Source organism: Engystomops pustulosus, chromosome 5 (assembly GCF_040894005.1).
Source record: "Engystomops pustulosus chromosome 5, aEngPut4.maternal, whole genome shotgun sequence".
NCBI classification, from domain to species: Eukaryota; Metazoa; Chordata; class Amphibia; order Anura; family Leptodactylidae; genus Engystomops; species Engystomops pustulosus.
In genome coordinates, this window is record NC_092415.1 from 171897036 (window position 1) to 171919177 (window position 22142).

The 22142-nt window shown below is 42.0% G+C and overlaps 1 long non-coding RNA gene across 2 annotated transcripts; it reads right to left on the reverse strand.

Annotated features, from left to right (window-relative positions):
• Nucleotides 1-284: 284 nt before the first annotated feature.
• LOC140134242 (uncharacterized) lies at nucleotides 285-22130 on the reverse strand. 2 transcript variants are annotated; one of them, XR_011856151.1, is made up of 4 exons: nucleotides 22062-22130; nucleotides 10838-10894; nucleotides 10554-10693; nucleotides 285-604 (listed from the first exon to the last, which is right to left on the reverse strand). It is a non-coding gene; the product is annotated as an uncharacterized lncRNA (long non-coding RNA). The 2 variants fall into 2 exon arrangements; XR_011856150.1 differs by lacking the exon at nucleotides 22062-22130 and adding an exon at nucleotides 15076-15220.
• Nucleotides 22131-22142: the final 12 nt, after the last annotated feature.

Genomic DNA, 22142 nt, shown 5'->3' on the forward strand with positions numbered 1-22142 from the left:
CAGTTTGAGCGAGCTCAGCTTTTGACTAAACCCATATGTCTACACACTGACTAATCTTACTTTTGTCTGCAAGACGACACTGCAGCTGCATGGAGATTTCCCATGACTTTCCTTTTGGAGATTTACATTCTTCTCACCTTTGGCATTTAAGTAACAGATCTTGATTCTTTGCATCAGAAACCCTGGAACTGAGAACTATTGGCAGGATATCATAAGCATAAACACACAGTTTATAAATAACTCGGAAAGTTTATATGTCAGATATACACAGAAATCGACTCATTTCTCGGTTATTGTAAATATCACAAGAAGACTTCTCATATAGCATTGAATTTAAGAACTTCATGTTTTGATGGGAAATTAGACTATTTGTTTAAAAAAAAATAGACTATTGGATTATATGACTCACAATAGAGCCACAAATTCCATTTTTTGGTTGCGTTTAATGACATTGTTTGTTTGGTATACTACCGATTCCCCTCGGATTTTCTACGCGGGATTAGATCATGCTGAATTACATATGCTTAGCCTTGTTTGATGGTCTGCGGTATATAATAGCATTCTGTTCTTGACAAGACATCTCCAATTCCCAATTGTGGGAGGACTGTAAGAAAACATGAATAACATTGCTATTAATCATTTGGAAATGACAATTGTGGTGCATGTACGATTGTTTTATACATTTTAATATATTTATCTGGGACGCTCTGGAGACAGATCGCTATTTCATGTTATTCATAGCACATTATATTAGAATTAATTTCTCGCCATATACAGTCATCCATTACTGTATAAACTAGTACAAAGGTTAAGGAGCAGCACCGGTCCAGAAGAGCAGTAGATTCATCACAGCGTAAAATCGAGCAACAAGGGACTTCCTGGCAACCTACAAGCACTTCGAAAGCTACAGGAGTTCTCCCCAAAAGCAAACATGAGAAACACAGGAGGTCTCCGAGATATTCTACAAACATTCTACAAGGAGATATTTGGGTCTTTGAGGAATTGCACTTTTTGGTTCAATGAAAGGTGTTGCAAGCCCTAATAAATCTAAATGACAACATAACAGGACAAAACAGTAGACATTATAGCATTAAAACAATATGAAAGAAAACGACTGTGCTGGTCAATGGAGAAGGAAATAATTAAAAACAGTTAGCATGTTGAAGTAATTCACATAATAAAAAAACACCCTTAAATTAAGTAAGGGTGCTGGGCAATGATAAGCCCTTAAAAGACCTTTAGTTAAAACAGATTTACAGCAGATTATTCCATCTACTATAATTCTGTTCTGCTACTGGATTTCACTGATAAAGTCTTTATAATGCAGATAAAGTGATTACTTATGGAATTTGCTAAAACAGTAAATCCTGGAAAAAAGTTACAAAAAGTTATAGGGGGCATTTATGACGTGTAAGCCATGAAAAAGTTGCAATTTCTGGTGCCCGGCCAGAAATTGCGACTCAAGACTCCCCCTCTTATGCCCCCTCCATGGCAAGTGGACCCAGCGCATTAACTGTAGCCTGTGCCAGGTTCCTGGTGCAGGTTATATCACAGGTCTATGCCAGGAAGGACCTGGTGTACAAATAATCTGGGCCAGAGCCTCCTGGTATATCCGGTGTGAGGTTCACAGCGGTGGAAATATCAAGAGTTGCCAAATTAAAAGTGATGGGGATGCGTACAGAGGTTGAATACACTTCCTTTTATTCTCCAATTTTTATGTACACATTGGGCCACATTTATCAAAACTGGTGCAGTCTGTACTAAGAATAGTTTGCCTGTGGAGTGTGCGGCAGATTCATGTAAAGTCACTGCTTGTGACGAAACGCGTGGGATGCAAAGCCTTGTGCACAGGAATTCTCATGTAAGTCGAAACTGTATATTTTATAATTGTAGATAGCAACAAATGAAGTGACAAATGAAGTGACAAATGAAGTTTCAAAATTTTATGCTGTAATGGAACCAAGGAAGCTTCATTACAGACACCTTACAGCTGATCATTGCAGTCTGGGACTATAGTAAAGCCTCCAGAGAGCTGTACAAGAGGTCACAGTGGGCAGAAAGGTCCGGCTTTAACTACGGGGTTGTTTGTAAGTTGGGTGTCCTTATGTAGGGGACCGCCTGTATTATAGAATTTGAGGTGGTAACAGTCAAAGGGGGGAGTGATTGCCATTTTACAATTTGTGCATGTACAGGCACTATGTGGACACAATAATTCGGGTTGTGTTCCACATGATTACAAGTGTTCTTATGCACTATTTTAATTGCTTTTATTGGTGTATTTAGCTTATCTGTGAATTTAATAAAATTTATTTGGGATTTTTGCCTAGACACACAACTCATGTTGTGCTATAATTGTAGATTAAACAAAACTTGTGCCCAGTCTTCATGCATTTGGCGCCCCATGCACTGCTCGGGAAGTGTGCACCATTTCTTTTGGTGCACTTTGTTCATGCTGCAATATTGTGGCGTGCGCATGTAATAAATGTGCTGTAATCTCCGCAGCACTAACACGCCCCATTAGGTGCACATTTTTTCTGTCTTGTCGGACAGAGTGCAGCCACAACATAAAACTGGAGCAGAAACCTTATAAATACATGTGCAAGCAGAAGGGGCATAACTAGAAGAGGAAGGGCCCCATAACAGACTTTTGCATGGGGCCTCCCAATACATACAAATTTGTATATTCACACATGTTTATACAATCACACACACTTATACACTGTTGCACACATGCATACATTTATATTTTATGTACTCATATTTACATCCTAGTGTAGACACCTGTTAAATATCTGTCAAAGCCGCGCAAACCCCGAAAACTGTGCAACAAAAGTGCAGAGCGTGACCCTTAGTAAGTAAGTCCCAATGTGCAGAAAAATATGTGTATAATGGTGCACATCCACCATTCTTCAATGTAGCAGTTTAAGTGGTGGAGCCGCCTGACACTGTGGGCCCCGTAGCAGCTGCCATGGCCGATACCACTGTAGTAACGCCCCTGTTCTGCACAGCCATTTTTCTGATATGTAAATGAGAAGAGAAGAGTTAACTTTTAAAGAGTAAAGCCACGCTTTCTCCAGGTTGCCACTGAACCATACATCCTTTTTTGATTGACAACTCAGTGTTTCTTCAGATCTTCAGATTTTAACAGACAGTAAATCCTCTCTTTATTCACTTCCTGCACTTACCAGAGTGCTATCTCTCACACTGCATGGTGTATTTAGCAGTGAACACTGTGTGGGAAACTGAAGATCTTGTCACCCTTCCATCCACCCCATGATGGGTGGAGCGGAATGGTGGTGGGCAGGGCCACTATAGACAAAGGCAGAAAAAATTTAAAAACTGGTAGGAGGGGGCAAGTTTAAGATGGCACTTTTTTTTAACAAAGGCACAGTAGGGGGAGAGTAATTTTTATTATGCCTGTTATTGATGACAGGTTCCCTTTAAAGCTCTTCTACAATTCTTGATCTATTTTTATTATTATGAAGTAATAGACCAATTCTGCAGTAAAATACCTTTGATCAGAGTCAAATAAATAGCAATGGATTAATTAAAGCTTTTGCAATTTTTTTGTCCATGAATTATCCAAAAGAAAAAAAGAAAAGAACTCCACCCCGGGGGCCGGAGGCATGAATGGGCATCAGAGTTAGGTAAAGAGGTGGGATTTATTTCTTATGCAATGGGATCTGTTCTGTCTTAAGTTTTTGGCAAGATTTTGAGTTTCCACGAATTACTGTCTTAGCCCTTCATTTTTAACTTTCATAGAACATGATCCAACCAGAGACATGTATGTGCCTACACACTATGAGATGTAATACCAAAACAAAATAAAATAATTCAATAAAGAATAACTAAAGTGACCAGGCAAATAAATATGTCTTATGTCTGACCAACACATCCCCAGTCTGGGCACACATTTATTCTAGATGAAATTCTTTGTGCATCCCAAAATTCCCAAGACAAAGCAGTAAATGGTTTGTAAAAAAGACAATGATGAAATATGCCTTTTGTGGTTACAGTGCGGATGGTAATTGAATCCAGAGAGTTGTGCAGCTGCACTTGAAAGTGTAACAGAAAAGCATCCAATATTGTTGTGAATTTTTTTCTTGTCAGATTATTAAAAATGATCTATAATTAGACTTTTAAGGTTTTTTTTTAAGCTGAAAAACATGGGAACACATATGTTTATGTGAGATATTTTATGAAAATGCAAAAGTTAAACATAAATAACAACTACAAGGGGGAGATTTATCAAACTGTGGTGTATAGTGTGCCAGCGCTTGATGTTACCCCTGCCCCTAACACGGCTCAGGCCTCTTGATATATCTGGGAGCCACCTGGGCGGAATTCTGCCGTAGAGTTCTGTGACTTGGCGTAGAATTCTGGAACCTGCTTCCAGAATTGTGCTACAAACTGCACCAGGAATGGGCACAGCCTATATCTAGTGGGGAGGGGAATGCCCCATGCCGGCTCACATTGCCGGCTCCAGGTTTTAGTGGGCCCCTGGGCGACAGAGCCCCAGTGGGTCCCTTTATGGGCCACCCTCCAGTAGTCACACTGCCTCCCCCCATCCCCGTGTACACATCCCCCCCATCCTGTATACACCCCCCCTCCTGTATACACATCCCCCCCCCCCCGCTGTATACACATTCCCCCACCTCCTGTATACACATTCCTCCCCCCCTCCTGTATACACATTCCCTCCCTGCCTGTATACACATCCCCCCCCTCCTGTATACACACCGACACTTGCCCAGGTTAGCCGGGTGCTGGCTTCGGGCCTGCCGGCTCACTCCACAGTGCCACATATCTCACTCAATGCACTCCATGCCCACTTGGCATTGAGATGTTGTAATGGTGGAAATAGCAACAATTCCTGGCATGCTCGATGAATTGAGGCTTGTATGCCAGTACAAACCTTGATAAATACCCATCTAAGTTATGTAAAATAGGCCAGATGCCACAGTCGCCGTTTGGGTTAAACAGGGCCACCAGCTGTACCTACCACCAACATAGACTTAGTATCTTAAAGCAAGGTGGGTAAAATATAACTTTTATCCAAAATCATTAAAATTTACTTAATATACCACAATACAAACAAAATGCTATCATCATATGAGCAACCGCATGTGAGGTAACAACCAGTGCTATGTGATGCTCAGCAAATGTCAAATCAAATTAATCAGAAGGACAGCAAAACGTAGCATATTTGTATATAGCTATCCAGTGATAATTGAAAGACTATCTACATATCATAGGGCCACCAGATCAGATAAACCCACTATATAGTATTCCCAACAATTAGATATTGATATTAGGAGTGGGCACAAGGTGGGCACAATGTCAATGTGGGCATACACACTTAAATAACAGAAGGCATGTTCTTATCGTCCGCCAATCCGTGTGGAAAAAATGGGAAAAGCATAGGGCTATCTTACCATTCCTGGAGATATCAGGTCATCGGCTCCTGCAGTTCATGCGGAGACCCTATATAGCCCTAAGCTTAAGATTACCCTTTAGGTGCCCAGACTCCCGTCCTAACAAGGACGGTCCACAGCTATCCCTGCTGGATGCTTTGCCCTAGCTAGATAGTCTCCAAAGAACAACAATCCCAACGCGTTTCCTCTGCTGTAGTGCAGATTCATCAGGGGATAAAGATAGAATTAGACTGATCCTTTTCTGAAAATAATAAAAGATGTATAGCTAATCTTATTAAAACAGAGCAGTGGCTCCATTCCAAGTGCAGCCCGGCATAGTGAGTACCGGAAGCTCAGCTGGCGTGTGCAGCGTTAATCTGCGCATGTCCGGCTGTTTATACAGCGTTCGGCGCGCTCAAACCGCTCGTTTCCGCATTTGTCACGTGATTCAGTGGGGCGGAGCCCTGGGATTATGACGCGATGTCCGGAATAGTAAGTAGAAGCCCCGCTCCAGCTCGGCCGTCAATAAAACCAGGGAAAAACCAAAACAATAGAGTCGCGTATATGAGTATTTACTATTCTTTAAGCAACACATAGTTTTGATATAAGAATGAAGGTTCATAAAGTGATATTTCTAGCAGTGATGCATCCTCAGTTTTAGTAAGTAATTACAGGAGGCGATGCATTAATTTAGCCCTTAGATCCTTTCCAGATTACCAGTACTTCCTCAATATAATGTAACCAAATTTCAATGTGCTGAAAAAAAGAATTTTCTTGCGTAAAAATGACGGCATCCTCCCACCAGCCCAGGAGCAAGTTGCCATAGGTTTGCGCACAGGGCCAACCCATGGCCGTGCCCCTGAGCTGGTGATAGAATTTGCCGTCAAACAAAAAATAGTTATGAGTGAGACAGAACATGAGGGATCTAAGCACAAAGTCATCATGCTGTCTGAATTGCGTACCTCTTGATTTTAAGAAATGGGCGACTGCATAAAGACCTTTTTCATGGGGAATTGAGGAATAAAGGGCTTCTACGTTAATTGACGCCAGAAGCCAATCCTTCTCTACCAATACCCCGTCGAGTCTTCTCAGAAGATCTAATGAGTCTCGAGTGTAAGTTTGAAGAGATTCCACATAAGGTCTCAGTACTCTGTCCAGATAAATCCCCACATTCTGGGTAATGTTGTTAATCCCAGAGACAATTGGTGAACATCTTGCTGACATCAGACACTCCAGGGACACCTCAGTTGCCAAACATGTTCTTGACCACCATCAGGGTGACGTAAATGTTTTGAGATTTCACAGTATCGCCCATTTACCACGAAGTGTAAGAGGAGGAAACTGGGACAAAAAGATCCTCCAGATGGAAACAAGGTGGATTTATAGACTTGGAACGGTAGCCCCAGCAGGGCCTAACGAAACCTTGAGCTTCGCTGCATTTATAGACACATAAAACATTCCCCTCTAACATGAAATGGTCTACATGACTATGACTAATATATAGAATAATATGCATTGTTTACTTCTGCAAAAAATTCTTTTATTCCTGACATATTTGGTTTAGAAGTTTAATCTCTGCTGTACCTATGGTATAATCTTGATTGAGCTCTTCTGTTAGCCTCTCTTCTAGGCACTGTATTCCCTTTCCTCTCTTTTTTTAAATTAATGCATCGCCTCCTGTAATGACTTACTGAAACTGAGGATGCATCACTGCTAGAAATATCACTTTATGTACCCGAAATCTTTTATTATTTTCAGAAAAGGATCAGTCTAATTCTATCTATATCCCTACAGCAGAGGAAACGCGTTGGGATTGTTGTTCTTTGGAGACTATCTAGCTAGGGCAAAGCATCCAGCAGGGATAGCTGTGGACCGTCCTTGTTAGGACGGGAGTCTGGGCACCTAAAGGGTAATCTTAAGCTTAGGGCTATATAGGGTCTCCGCATGAACTGCAGGAGCCGATGACCTGATATCTCCAGGAATGGTAAGATAGCCCTATGCTTTTCCCATTTTTTCCACACGGATTGGCGGACGGTAAGAACATGCCTTCTGTTATTTAAGTGTGTATGCCCACATTGACATTGTGCCCACCTTGTGCCCACTCCTAATATCAATATCTAATTGTTGGGAATACTATATAGTGGGTTTATCTGATCTGGTGGCCCTATGATATGTAGATAGTCTTTCAATTATCACTGGATAGCTATATACAAATATGCTAAGTTTTGCTGTCCTTCTGATTAATTTGATTTGACATTTGCTGAGCATCACATAGCACTGGTTGTTACCTCACATGCGGTTGCTCATATGATGATAGCATTTTGTTTGTATTGTGGTATATTAAGTAAATTTTAATGATTTTGAATAAAAGTTATATTTTACCCACCTTGCTTTAAGATAAATACCCATCTAAGGCTGCATTCACACAACCGTTGGGGGACGTATGTATACAGCCACAAGCTTGGAGCCGTATATATACGTTCCTTATGGGCTGTCAATGGGTGCATGGAGCGGGATGGTGCTGCACACTAGCGGCACCGTACTGCTCCATTTACTGAGAAAAGATAAGACATGTCCTATCTTTCCCTGTGTTACAACGCCGTGCATTGTGTATCTCTATGGAGAGGGAAGGGGTCAACACTCCTGGTTGCAGTAACAGTATGAATATGCACATCTTTATTGCCTTCTGTGACCAGTCGTGGATAAGATGAAATACATTTGAAATACATTTTTCTTAAGAGATATTTCTGTAGGACAGTGAGGGAACTGGGAGACTTGGTGCAGATAAATGGTCCGCTCTGTAGTACGATATATTTTGATATCTGATAAGGCAAACAAGCACAGGAATAGTGATCTAAACACGTTTTGGGATTTTGCTAGGAAGGTGAGGAAAAAGCAAGCATCATTCTCCAAGTTGTTCCCTATCATTGTCTACAAAAGGCAAAAGGTGCTTAGTCCAAGTAATCAATACTTGCTGGCTCATCCATATCTGAAGATAGAGCGAAGCATGATAATATTAAAATATAGTTTAGTAGAATTTACTGCATGTTAGAACTGGTTCAAAAAATTGCTCTGCAGATCAAGGTCCCTTAGCTGGGTGTAATGCTTTGCTGGGGCTGGGTGATTGACAGTCAGCAAATTTTCAGCAAAGTTCTATGAGAGAGCTGCACCAATCAGCTTCTGGGACAGTGTTTAATAGCTCTATATATTGCAGCTTAACCCATATGCAGATACCTTGTCTTCCTGGCTCCTGGTGATTTTTTAATCTTCTGCTATGTTTTGCTGTGAGCCTGATCTATTGCCTGTACCTTGACTATTCTTCTGCCTTACAAATTTGCACCTTGCTGCTATCTTGGTTTTGATTCGGTTTGTCTCACTTTGCCTTGTTGTTTTGAGTTTGTTTGTCAATTTATCCAGATTAAGGATTACCACCCAGTTCTTGTCTGTGGTTTAGCACAGGGCTGGCAAGTAGGCAAGAACAGAGGATGTGAGAAATGCAGGGTTTGTACTTCTTCCCTGTCTTGATGCTGGGTTTCTATCTAATTGTTTTTTTTTTTAAGTCTCCCTCATTATATTAAAATAAAATTTAGCTATATGTTGGAGACTTTCTTTTCAGAAAACCCAATGGTTAATGTAACATTTGTGTTTAGATAGAGAGCATAGCTTATAACCCCCTTTTAATTACAGTTAGTGGGTGGGCTACAAATGAATCATATATGGAAGAAAACTAACTTTAATCAGTAACCAGGGGAGCTGCTTGTAAAGCTAATGTTGCGGTACAGATTGAGGAAGGTCTAGAAAAACGGGTGTTCACAGTGATTCTGCCTTGGGGTAAGAAGATCACAACACAAATAGGGGTCTCAGTTTGTTGAAACAGCTATATCACTGTGCTATGAGTTGGGTAATTGATAGCATAGAGAGGCCCACACAAATATGTGAGCAAAGAATAAGACTCATATTTTTAAAATTGATTTGTATGACATAAAAAATGGTGAAACTATTTTTTTATGTTAATTGTGCTTATTTGTGGATTCAATGGAAACATTTTATACTATGATTTAGAGCTCTGAGTAGTTTGAAACGTGTCACTACAGTTTTTACATCATCTAAAAAAGTGTGTGTTTAATCAGGCAGCTTTTTTGCTGCAGTTTTTCATAGAAAGGGGAGAAACATATCTGAACAGACTTAGGCTAAGTTCACAATACTGTCAGCATATCCATTCTTTATCTCCGTTAAAAAAAACGGATAATGAATAAAGGTAGATAAACTGACAGTAACTGATGACATAGTGTCCGTTAATTTAACTAATACCCTAACATTTCCTGGTTAAAATAACGGACACATATATTTCAGTTAGTGTCACCTAGTATCCATTTTTTGTGAAGAATCAGTTTTTTTCTACAGTTAATTACCCTTTTACTTTTACTTAAATACATTGATCTATAGCTATTTTTATCTGTCTATCTATCCGTCCCTCATAATAGTTGCTATCTATATCTATCTATGTATACCCTATCTATCTATCTATCTATCTATCTATCTATCTATCTATCTATCTATCTATCTATCTATCTATCTATCAAGGCTTGAAAAAGGCTCTCATTGAGCCGAAACGTTGCTGTACTTTTACATTGATTTCAATGGGATTTTTACTTTTCTAGGCAGATACTAGAAACAGAAATCACGACAGAAGTGTCAACTGAGCCGTAAACATGTCCTAGATCCATTTATCCGTTTTTTAAACTGGAAACATCTTTAAGTTAAAACAGGCTTAAAAATGTCTCTTGAAAATGCACACTATGGCCTATCCCTAAAATGAAGATTATGCTCATATAACATGCATGCAGGACCGCAGGGAATTCCATATGTCTGGGAGTTGTGCGGTAAATGCCAAACCCAGTCTGTGATATATAGTCTACTGATGTTACAGCCATAAAGAACATTGTAATACAACTTGGTGACTTGCATTGCAAAATAAGTTAATCATGAATATTGTGGAGGATGTATTTATGAATAGTAAACTACTGTCATGTAAATTGCTCATGTTAATCAAGCTTGTTCTCTTTAAAGGGGTTGTCCTATTGCAATTAAAATTTACAGGTAACCTGGGGATTGGCGTTAAAAAAAAGTTGTACTTACCTTCTCCTGCCCTCCCATTCTGCCGCCGGTCAGTTTAGTTTCAATGTTTATCAGGTGCTGGGAAAGGGGATGGGTAGGTGTGATCAGTGGGCAGAATTTGTCAGGACGGAGCACCTCCGATGAATTTTGGCTGAAAACTTCTGCAACAAATGTTTGAACGTGATAAAAATCAATGTTCATGTCTGATCCTTCTTTTTCAGATGTCAAATATCAATTCATTCTCGTACGATTTGGAACAAATATGCCAATTTTCAGGCACCAAACTGAATAGGAATCTTTCTTACCTCACTTAAGCCAATCTTTTAGCATAGCAGGCGTGATTAAAAAGAGAAGGGTGCTGGCTGAGGAAAAATTTAAAAAAATAGTTAAAAATGAATAAAATTATAAACGAGAACCTGTCACCAGAGACCGCATTTTCACTAGAGACAGATTGCAGAAGCCCATTACAGCTTGATTGCAAAGATATCTTTCTTCCTTTTTTGTGCATTTGTATTACAACTGTGTGTTTTAATTTACCTTGCACCCTGACCAAATCCTGTTCTAAGTCTCAGGTTTGTTTTGGCTGCATTAAAAAAAATGTAACTTGTCTGTGATGCTCACTCAGGCCTCAGCTCTTAGCCCCCACCTTTGTGCTCCTGTACAACTCCCCCCTTTCCCACAGATGTCAGCTCACTGCCCTGTGAGCACTGCCCCTGTGTGAGTGAAGGAGCAGGAGGGAAGAGTTGTACAGGAGCACAAAGGAGGGGGCTGAGAGCTGAGGGGTGGGTGAGCAGCACAGACAAGTCACATGTTTTTTTTAAATGCAGCCAAACCCAAACAAAGCTGGGACTTAGAACATGATTCTGTCAGGAAGCCAGGTAACTTAAAACATACAATTATATTGTAATGCAAATACTCAGAAAAGGCAGAAAGACATCTTTGCAATCCAGCTGTAATGGGCTTCTGTCTTTAGTAAAAGTGAGGTCCATGGTGACAGGTTCCCTTTAAAAATAACTAATGACTTCAAGGACTAGAGGGGATTAAATACCAATTTCTATGACAAATGGAGCAACATTGGTGAAGACCAATTCAATTCAGACGTGCACCAAATCTTTCGAAAAATTTGGCAAATCGTCTGCAAATCAAATCTTGGATTCACTCATCTCTTATCAAGATATATTCAGAAGGATAAGGTAAGGTAAAATACTCTGTAGTGGTTGGATTAGACAGGCTGATGATGTCCACATGACTTCCTTATTAGCATATTGGTGAAAACAACTGAAATGATTTCTCAGGAATTGTGGGGGTGAGCAAAAAAAATTCCAACAGCACCTGAAGCAGTCAAACAACAACTATTAAATAAAACAAAGTGTTGGAGGTAGTGAATAGTGCTCTTTAAGGGGAACCTGTCACCAGGAAACCCATTTTTAGCATTCCCCAGTCCCTACAGAGCATAGTACATATACAGCCACTGTTTTTGTAAAAAAAAAATAGGTTTTACAGAAAAAAGATGTTATATAGTACCTTTCAATGCCATGTGCTCTGTGACAAGGCACTTGTCCCCTGGGAGTGGCTATAGAGGAGCAGTTTCCCTCCACCTTGGGAAACGGCTTCTCCATGTGTCCTTTTCAAATATATGAAAAACCCCTGCTCCTCTATAGCCACTCCCGAGTCATGGGAGTTATTCATGTATTTGAAAAGGACACATAAAGAAGCGGTTTCCCACGGCTGGGTGGGTGGGTTTAACTGCTCCTCTACAGCCACTCCAAGGGGACAAGTGCCTAGTCACATAGCACATGACATTATCTTGTGCATATCTTTTTTTTCTGTAAAACCTATTTTTTATACAAAAACTATTTGGCAGTGTATGTACTATGCTCCGTTGGGACTGTGGGATGCTAAAAATGGGTCTCCTGGTGACAGGTTCCCTTTAAAGAGGACCTGTCAAGTCGATTTGGGACCTTAAACCAACTACAATTCCTTATGGACCTGTGGCTTAGGGTTCCAAATTGACATTTTTGAAGTCTGTACATGGAGAAAAGTTTATCCTTACATATATGTGAGCAGAGCCGGATCATCATTGGCGCTATTGGAGTGCTAGCGCCGGGCCCCCGGATCCGGATTTATTGGTTGGGGGCCCCCGGCCTGGCGCTCCAATAGCGCCAATGTTCATGCTCCTGCTGGGGCCCCGGCGGGCCCCGTCATTTGCCTTGGTAGACAGGCAGGGGCCTCCGTCCATCCAGACAGGAAGCTCCTGCCCGTCACTGTATAAGGCTCGATGCGTCCGGAAACGGCTGCTCGAGCACTATTACTGGAGCGATGGGCGCCGGGGTTGTCTTCCGGCCACATCGCTCCATGAACTAGGATGCGCGGCTGCGTGGTGACGTCATCACGCGGCCACGCACCCTTTTGCTGCCTGGCTGCGGGCTGAAGAAAGAAGATGCAGGAGCCTGAGGTGAGTACGAGTTTTTTTGTTTTTAATCAAATAGCAGTAAAAACATGGTGGGGGCCTATTAAAACATGGTGGGGGCAGAACATTATATAATTCATTGTGGGGGAGGAGGCAGCATATCATTTAATCCATTGTGGGGGCCAGCATATCATTTAATCCATTGTGGGGGGGGGCAGCATATCATTTAATTCCTTGTGGGGGGGGCAGCGTATCATTTAATCCATTGTGGGGGGGCAGCATATAATTTAATTCATTGTGGGGGGGCAGCATATCATATAATCCATTGTGGGGGGGGCAGCATATCATTTAATTCCTTGTGGGGGGGGGGCAGCATATCATTTAATTCCTTGGTAGGGGGGGGCAGCATATCATTTAATTCCTTGGTGGTGGTGGGGGGCAGCATATCATTTAATTCATTGTGGGGGAGCAGCGTATCATTTAATTCCTTGTGGGGGGCAGCATATCAAATAATTCATTGTGGGGGGCAGCATATCATTTAATTCCTTGTGGGGGGTGGGGGAGCATATCAAATAATTCATTGTGGGGGGGCAGCATATCAAATAATTCATTGTGGGGGGAGGGCAGCATATCAAATAATTCATTGTGGGGGGGCAGCATATCAAATAATTCATTGTGGGGGGGGACATATCAAATAATTTATTATTAGTATTCCAATATTCATTCTAGTATATTAAATTCTGAACGCTCCACGCTGTACTATTACGGCATGGAGTTGTTAAGCATTTATCAAGAGGGATCACAGAGCGAGGTCTTGTCATGCAGACAAGGGTTTTGCTGCATGTTGCTGCAAACACCCACTGCTAACACCCACAAACGGTACAAATATGAGGCAATGCCGCCAGCGGTAGTCAAAAGATGAGTGTACGCCCCCTTCTTAGTTTCGATCAATGCTCCCCATGACGTCATTGGGGAGCAACAATCCATTGCGGTGACAGCCTGGGGTCTTTACAAGGCCCGAAGCTGTTACATTCCTGCTAATTTATTACAATGTACAATTTGCATATTGTAATAGATTATATGGAAAATCCCCATATACTGCCATACCGTAGTATGGCAATATATGATAGGATCAATCAGACAACCTAGGGTTAAAGTACTCTAGTGGGTCTGAAAAGTTGAAAAAAATATATGAAAAAGGGGAAAAAAATTAAAATAAAACCTAAAAGTTCAAATCACCCTCTTTTCCTAGAACTGATATAAAAGTAAACAAGTAAAATCATAAACGTATTAGCTATCACCTCATTCCAAAATGTTTGATCTATCAAAATATAATAACGGTTATTCAAGGTGTTGAACCCCATAACGGATAACAGCGCTCAAATGTCTGAAACGCCACTTTTTTACTATTTTGCAACATATAAAAAATTTAACAAAAAATGACCAAAAGGTTGTGCAGTCCTTAACAGTGTCCTGCACAGTAACAATGGTAGCAAAGAAAACGTCCACTCATCCTGCAAAAATCCCGCAGTATATTAGATAATTCATTGATGGGGGCAGCATCTAAAATGCATGGGGCACCCCAGTATATTAGAGAGGGCTATAAATAGGTACATTAATTCAGTAAAGGGGGCCATATAAATTAAGTCATCAATTGGGGGGCAACATATATAATTAGGGGTACAGTATTATTTATTCAAGGGCTGTAGTATAGTAATATATTGGGGGTCGCAATGTGTTCTTTGATATATGCAGAGTGGTTTTATTATGGGGTATATTTGGGGGGGGGGCATTATTCTGTTATCCAGGTGACATTATACTGTGAGTAACTGTGGTATTTTTAGGTGCACAGTGTGGGGCATGTGCTGCCGGGAGCTGAAGACATCTGCTGCAAAATTCTTCAGCCAAAAGTTACGTCGATTCTGGCCCTGAAGGAGAAGACATGTCACCTGTGAGGTACTAGAAGCCACTTCTGCAGTATTGTACTCACTGATTAAACTTCTAGTGTTAGACAGTTCTCAGCTTGTACTGTACATGTACTGTTCTATACATAGTGTCCATAGAGAGCCAGCAATGGGGTGGGAATAATTGTTATGCATTCTCTTATTGATAACGTTGGTGCTGTGAACTCACTTTGTGTATTTGCCCCCTGTTCTGTGACATCACTGTGTGTGTTAACCCTCTGTGCTGTGACATAACTGTGTTAGTGTATCAACCCCCTGTGCTGTGACATCACTGTGTGTGTGTATTAACCCCATGTGTTGTGACATCACTGTGTGTGTGTATTAACCCCATGTGCTGTGACATCACTGTGTGTGTGTATTAACCCTGTGCCTAATAAATTCCTAAGGGGGGCTTACCTAATTATTTATTAAAGGAGAGCCCTGCCTAATAAATTTCTAATTTCTAATTTCTACCTAATGAAGCTCTATGGGGAACCCTTTGTCTAGCATTATGGGTGCACAGTGTGGTCAGTTGTGGTGTGAGCAGTATATATGTAAGGGGTACAGTGTGGACAGTTGTGGTGTGGGGGGTATATAGGTGAGGGCACAGTGTGGTCAGTTGTGGTGTGGGCAGTATATATGTGGGGAGTATAGTGTGGACAGTTGTGGTGTGAGGGGTATATATGATATGTGGATGGCACAGTGTGGTCAGTTGTGGTGTGTGGGGTATATATGATATATGTGGGTGCACGTAGTGGTCAGTTGTGGTGTGTGGGCTATGTATGATATATGTGGGTGTATAGTGTGGTCAGTTGTGGTGTGAGGGGTATATATAATATATGTGGGGGCACAGTGTGGTCAGTTGTGGTGTGTGGGGTATATATGATATATGTGGGGGTACAGTATGGTCGGTTGTGGTGTGAGGGGTATATATGATATATGTGGGGGTACAGTGTGGTCAGTTGTGGTATGAGGGGAATATATGATAAATGTGAGGGCACAATGTGGTCAGTTGTGGTGTGAGGGTCAGATGTGAGGAGTATATAGGATGATGTCAACCATGTCTGTTTTATAAACCTGCACAGATGAGTGATGGATGGAAGAAGTCTCCAGGAAGATCAGAAAGAAGGGAAGAGACAACATCAGGGACCTCACCTGTAAGTCATTGGATGACACTGCGGCCTCTGTGCAGGACTGGTATCTACTACTATATGGTCACTATATGCTGGTAAATACTGGTCTGTGTGTAGGTTATTATGTAGTATTGCAGTATTATCCAGTCATTATGTAGTGGTGATAATCATGATGTAATGTTATTATTTGGGCCTGGTAAGAGGTGCTATTAGTGATATTGTTCTCTGCTCGGTGGTGTTTGTATAATAACAATATGGCCGTAAAGATCATCAGTAAGGGGAGTTTATATGTGGTAAATTGTTGGTAATACTGCTCTGTGTATAGAGTCTTGTGTTCATTATCAGGAAGTTGGTATTTTCTTTATGTTGTGGTGATGCTGCATTTTGGAGGGATCATTTATAAATAGTTGCGCTATTGTTTGGAATACTGGTCTTATGGTAGTTTTAATTGGTAACAGTATTGTGGTATCATTTTAAAATAGTATGGCGGGAGTATTTTTTGGTTTCTACTATCTCTAGAGCTTTTAAACAGTATAACTATGAGGAACCTTTTTACTTATAACGTTGTGGGAGGGGGCCCCGTATTGGCTGCAGAGCTGGGGGGGCCGCATCCTAAAGGAGGTGCTCCATACCACTGGGACCCTTAATCTGGCCCTGTATGTGAGTCAGATGAGGCAAATTGGATTCACATCAGAAAATCCTACACTGGGATAAATGCCCAAGTTTCATTGTTCATGTGCCATACTTGCCTCATGGCACAGGCCCTGAATGACGAAGGACAAGGCAAGTATAATGTTTTTCCCCCTAAATGCTTAAAAATCATACACTTGATTTGGGACACTAAACCACCGATTCATAAGGGGTAGTTTAGCGTCCCAAATCTCCATGGTAGGTTCCCATTAAGATAATCTTGTAGGATGACTAACCAGGAACGTCCACATTAACCCTTTTGATGGTTCTCTTTTGTCTCGTTATCAGTCCCATAAACATGAAAACTAAGGATCTGTTCATTTTGGCATATCCTCAGTCTTATAAATACCTGTTCTGGAAGTTGGAGTTTGCATTTCTATACACTATCATTCAAATTGTTTGGATTTTTTTTTTGTTTGATTCATGCCGTTTCTTTATTTTCTACATCCTTCTGGCCACTCTCCGCAGCTGTAACAACACTTGTGGCATTACCAGTAATTTGCAACTTATCAAACATGATTGAGCCTTGTTCTTTTGTATAAACGAAGGAACTCTGGTTAGCATTCACGGGATTTTGGAAATACAGTAAAGGAAACTTAGAGTCTATTTGCATGCCAGACAATGAAACATAACACACAGTGTATACATGTCTTTGACATTGTAATTACTCGCTGTTGTTTAGATTCCATTTATGGTCACTGGCTTTGGCTGTGTTAAAATCAGCTGTATCAACATTTAATCAAAGCCTTATAGATTTTCACTGTATATTTTTATAATGTCAAAATGGAAATGTCTCTACTAAGAAATACTTTATTGTGATGAAAGCTTTTTGCCTGATATGTTGCAAAAATAATTAGCTTTTGTGTGGCATTGCTGGTAAAGGCGGTGAATATTTTTAAACAAGGAAATGTATAGAAATCATATCTTTTAAATGTTAAATGCAATTAAATTGACAAATTATTAATATTTATAATAGCGTCTAAAAATAAATGACCCTATGTCCAAAAAATTCCATATTTTCAAAATTAATTCACTTCAACTGATAAAGGAACTCTAGCATCAAAATTAAGCAGGATAAACCAGGGACACTTGGGCTCCTGTCACACGAACGGTGCAGCACCCGGGCCGGGCATACGTCCAGCATACATACAGCTAAAGATGTTCTACCTTTTTTCCGGTGATGGCATGTACTGTGCCTTGCACAATGCACACCTATGTTGCTGTTCGTTCAACTAGCATACAGCTGCCATATACAGTCACATGCAAGAAGCCTAACTCATAGATCCAAGCACCATTACTTTAGTAATCATCTTATATTTGTTATCCATTGTCTCCTTCCTTTTACCCCCTGCTCCCTCAGTACTGAGATTACAACAGGAAGTGGTCACTGCATAAGTACTAATGGAGCAGGGAGGAGGGTGAGGTAGTCCCTCAGGCTAGGATTCCTTTGCATATCTGTAACATTCTATTATCAAAAGAAACTATGGTGGTGTCAGGCTTCTGTGGTAGTGAACCCCCTGGACCACCGTGGACGGTGACACAAGCCGACACCTGAGACCAGAATCTAAGTGGCGCCCGCCGCAAAGTGGGTTGGACTTGCTGCAGCGTGGTGCCAACGGGTCATTCCAAAGGTGCGACTTGTCCGCGGTGGCAGCCAATCTCGTGTTTGGGGACAGACAGGAGGTCAAGGTAGGCAGCAGAGGTTCAAGGTCAGAGCCGAAGCAGTAGGTCAGGGCTGGCAGCAAAGGAGCAAAGTCGGGAACAGGTCCAGGGTCAGAATGGCTGGTTAATACACAGGTCACAGATTTCTCAAGGGCATATAGCACAAATATCGACAGGGATGCTGGGAGAAGCTGGCTTTTAAAGAATACCGGGAAGTGGTCAGAGCCAATCAGTCGTGCCCTGGCCCTTTTTACGAGTGACAGTGCGCACGCCCTATGAAGTGGGTATGCGCAAGCTTGTAAGCCGGGATGGGGGCAGGAGTGTGGCGAGTGAGGATGGCGAGAGCGGCGTCTGCCACAGAGAGTGGCACAGGTGCAACTGCAACCCGAGATGTGGGTGTAAGCACCCGTGACAGGTGTAAGTATATGATTAAGTAAAAAGGGAGTGGGGAATCCTTTCCCACGCAATAAATTTTACCAAATTAGAGCTTAAAACTATGCCAGCTCCTGGAGGACATAGAGTTTAGATTCTGGTGCACGTTCATCCAGACAGGCACATGTCCCTTAAATCGATCATCAAAATGTGCATTGATAAACCAGCTTCACTAACATGCCCACCTGTGAACCTTGATTCAGGATGTACCTTTATATTATTTAAGCCCTTCCTCATCCAAAAATATGGGAGCCTGAACTGCTTTGTGGACCCTTAAGTTCTACATTCACAATAATAATACCCAAACCACAATCATTTCTAACGCATCCTCTGCTTCATCCAAATCTTGCGTTTGCATAGTACATCGCAATGCATGGCTGAAGCCAAAGGAGAGAGAAGGGAACAGAGAAGTGATGGCAGAAAGAAGTGGAAGGAAGTGTGAATGGAGTGAAGGGCATTGAGAAGAAGTGCTCTAGGGGGGTTTATTAGCCTGTGAAGCCGGAGGTGCTCTGGTGACTCCCATATAAGCACTTCTGTCTCATTTACCTACTTTAAGGGTTGATTTTTGGACAAAGGAGGCAATATCCAAAGAATATAAAGACACATTGGGGCTCATTTACTAAGGGTCCGCGGAGTGCATTTTCGTCGGGTTTCCCGACGATTTCTGTTTTGTGCCAAATAGCCCCAGGTTTTTGGTGCATTGGCGCTGACTTGCACGCGACCGAAATTGGGGGGGTGTGGCCGTCGGACAACCCCACGGATTTGGACAACGCGCAAGATTTAACATTTAGAATTGTGTCGCAAGACATCACTTACAAGCACCGGGAAGAAGAAGGTGAACTCCGGCGGACCTCAGCGTGGAAGCGACGGATGCAGGAACTTGGGCGCACAATCTTCATGAATCGCGCTGGACTTCATCCTCGTCGGACCGTTCAAATCGGGGAATGCGACTGGACCAGGTAAGTAAATTTGCCCCTGTTATGGTTGGGTAACACAGAAGACAGGAGAAAGTGTGCCCTGAGCTTGCCCCAACCTCTGTCCCTTCCTATAGCCCCCCCACGCTAAACCATGGGGCGACTACTTGAAGACTCGAAATACACGGGATAAGTGTGGGAAGGGAAACACAAACAGACTGACAAACAAAAACACAAAAGAATGGTAAACTAGCTGGAGTCACAACAAGAGGGAACGTCAAGAGCAAAAATCAGTAAGCAAAGAGTCAATGTCAAAAAACTACCCAAGGTCACAATAATTCAGACACAGAGAAAGTCAAACATAAAGCAGAGAGCAAGTGAAGAAAGGGATTTCAAACACTGGCAAAGGTGACTAGTGAAGCTGCAATGTATGGAGCCACAACCCCTCCTCCAGAACCTGATAGGAGCTGGGCAACTTCTGGGAATTAACCCCTCATGGTGCAGAATAACCAAGCACAATAGCAGGCACCATGCAGGGGTACCACAAGTCCCATCAGTTCAGAACACAACTCCTAGACAGCACAAGGTCTTAGCAGCCACTGCCCGGAGCATGCGCCAGAGACCACTGGTAGCGGACGAGAGGTGGAGTTTGCGCGCATACGCTGCTAGCACCACCAGAAGAACCAGAAGTCCCAGCATTCTCCCCAGCGAACCTGAAAGACCCATTTTGTGAGTAATGCTAGTTTTTCAAGACATAATTGGTGATCGATTTCCTTTAAAAAATTTGTGCCTGTTAAGGATGAAACCGGGACACAAAATACAAAGCTTAATAAAGGTTTTTACACTGTGGGATACCATTTGCATAAAGTGGTGATGCACATGCAAGACCAGCTCTCTGTTCACCACAATGGAATTTCCAGGCCAAAGTCCTGCATATTGTGCCTAAGTCCTCTACAGACATTCAGTGCTCCTAACAAGGGATTCGCAGGAACCTATAATCTATAATCACTGGTGGTCCGGGCAGTCAAACACCAATAGACAGAAAATTAGCCCCTTTCCTGTAAATAGAGACTAAGTATACAAAGTGGCACATTGGGGCTCATTTACTAAGGGTCCGAACGCCGCACTTTCGTCGGGTTTCCCGAATATTTCCAATTTGTCCCAGGATTTTGGCGCACGCGATTGGATTGTGTCGCATCGGCGCCAACAGAAATAGGGGGCCGTGGCCGTTGGACAACCCGGTGAATTCGGAAAAACCGCGGAATTGAAAAAAGAACTTGTGTTGCAAGATCACGCACTTACATGCACCAGGAAGAAGGTGAATTTCGGCGGACCTTGGCGCAGCAGCGACACCTGGTGGATATCGGGCACGCGACCTTAGTGAATCCCGGCAGACCCAAATCAGTGTTGGACAACGCGCCACGGGATCGCGACTGGACCAGGTAAGTAAATGTGCTCCTTGACTTTAAATTGATTCTACCATTCACGCAGAACCTCAAATCTGTATATGATCCTTTTGGAGGCACACACCACTTATAGGAATCCAAGAATCTGTTATAAAAATGGGTTCTTTATTTTATAAATTTCCTGAACCATGAAACACATTGGGGCTTATTTACTAAGGGTTCCGTGGCCGCATATTCGTCGGTTTTTCACAACTTTTCGGGGATTGCGCCGGGGATTGTGTTGCACCCGATCGTTTTGTGTAGCAATCACATCGGCTTTCGCGTGACACAAACCAGGCGGTGGGCCATCCAACGATCCAACGGAATCGGACTATGCGCAGGATTTAACATTTAAATTTGTGTTGCAAGCTATGCACTAACATACACCAGGAAGAAGAAGGTGAACTCCGGCTGACCTGATCGGGGAAACAACACACGGCAGAGTTCATCCTCGTCGGACAGTCTGTATCGGGGATCGCGCAGGGACCGGATAAGTAAATGTGCCCCATTGTGTTTTGAAGTGACTTTTTGACAAATAAATAACACATTTGTGTAAATGACCCTGTGATTCCTACAATTGGTGTACATCTACCAACCACCCACAATGGTACTTACTTACACATCACTTTGAGTACTTAGGTTTGAGACTTCCCTGACAGCAACAACCTCGACAACTCATATATCCTAGATATGTACCTGTAGCACTGCACATCCTCCAAGTTATCCTCTATACTTATACTTATACTTAAATAACTTGTATTGTCCTGTGAGACCCTTTCTTGCCATTTTTAAGTATAACTAATATGGAACGTTTTGGGACAGTGACAGTAAACTCAATCATGGTTTATAAGTTCATAAGCTCATGCAGAAGTTTTATCACTAAAGATAGGTGGCCCCAACCTTTAGGTTCCAGTGATGAGCAGCTGACGATCTACCATTCGGCAGCTGCTTATAACCCGGACGTGTTGTTTGATGGGCTGC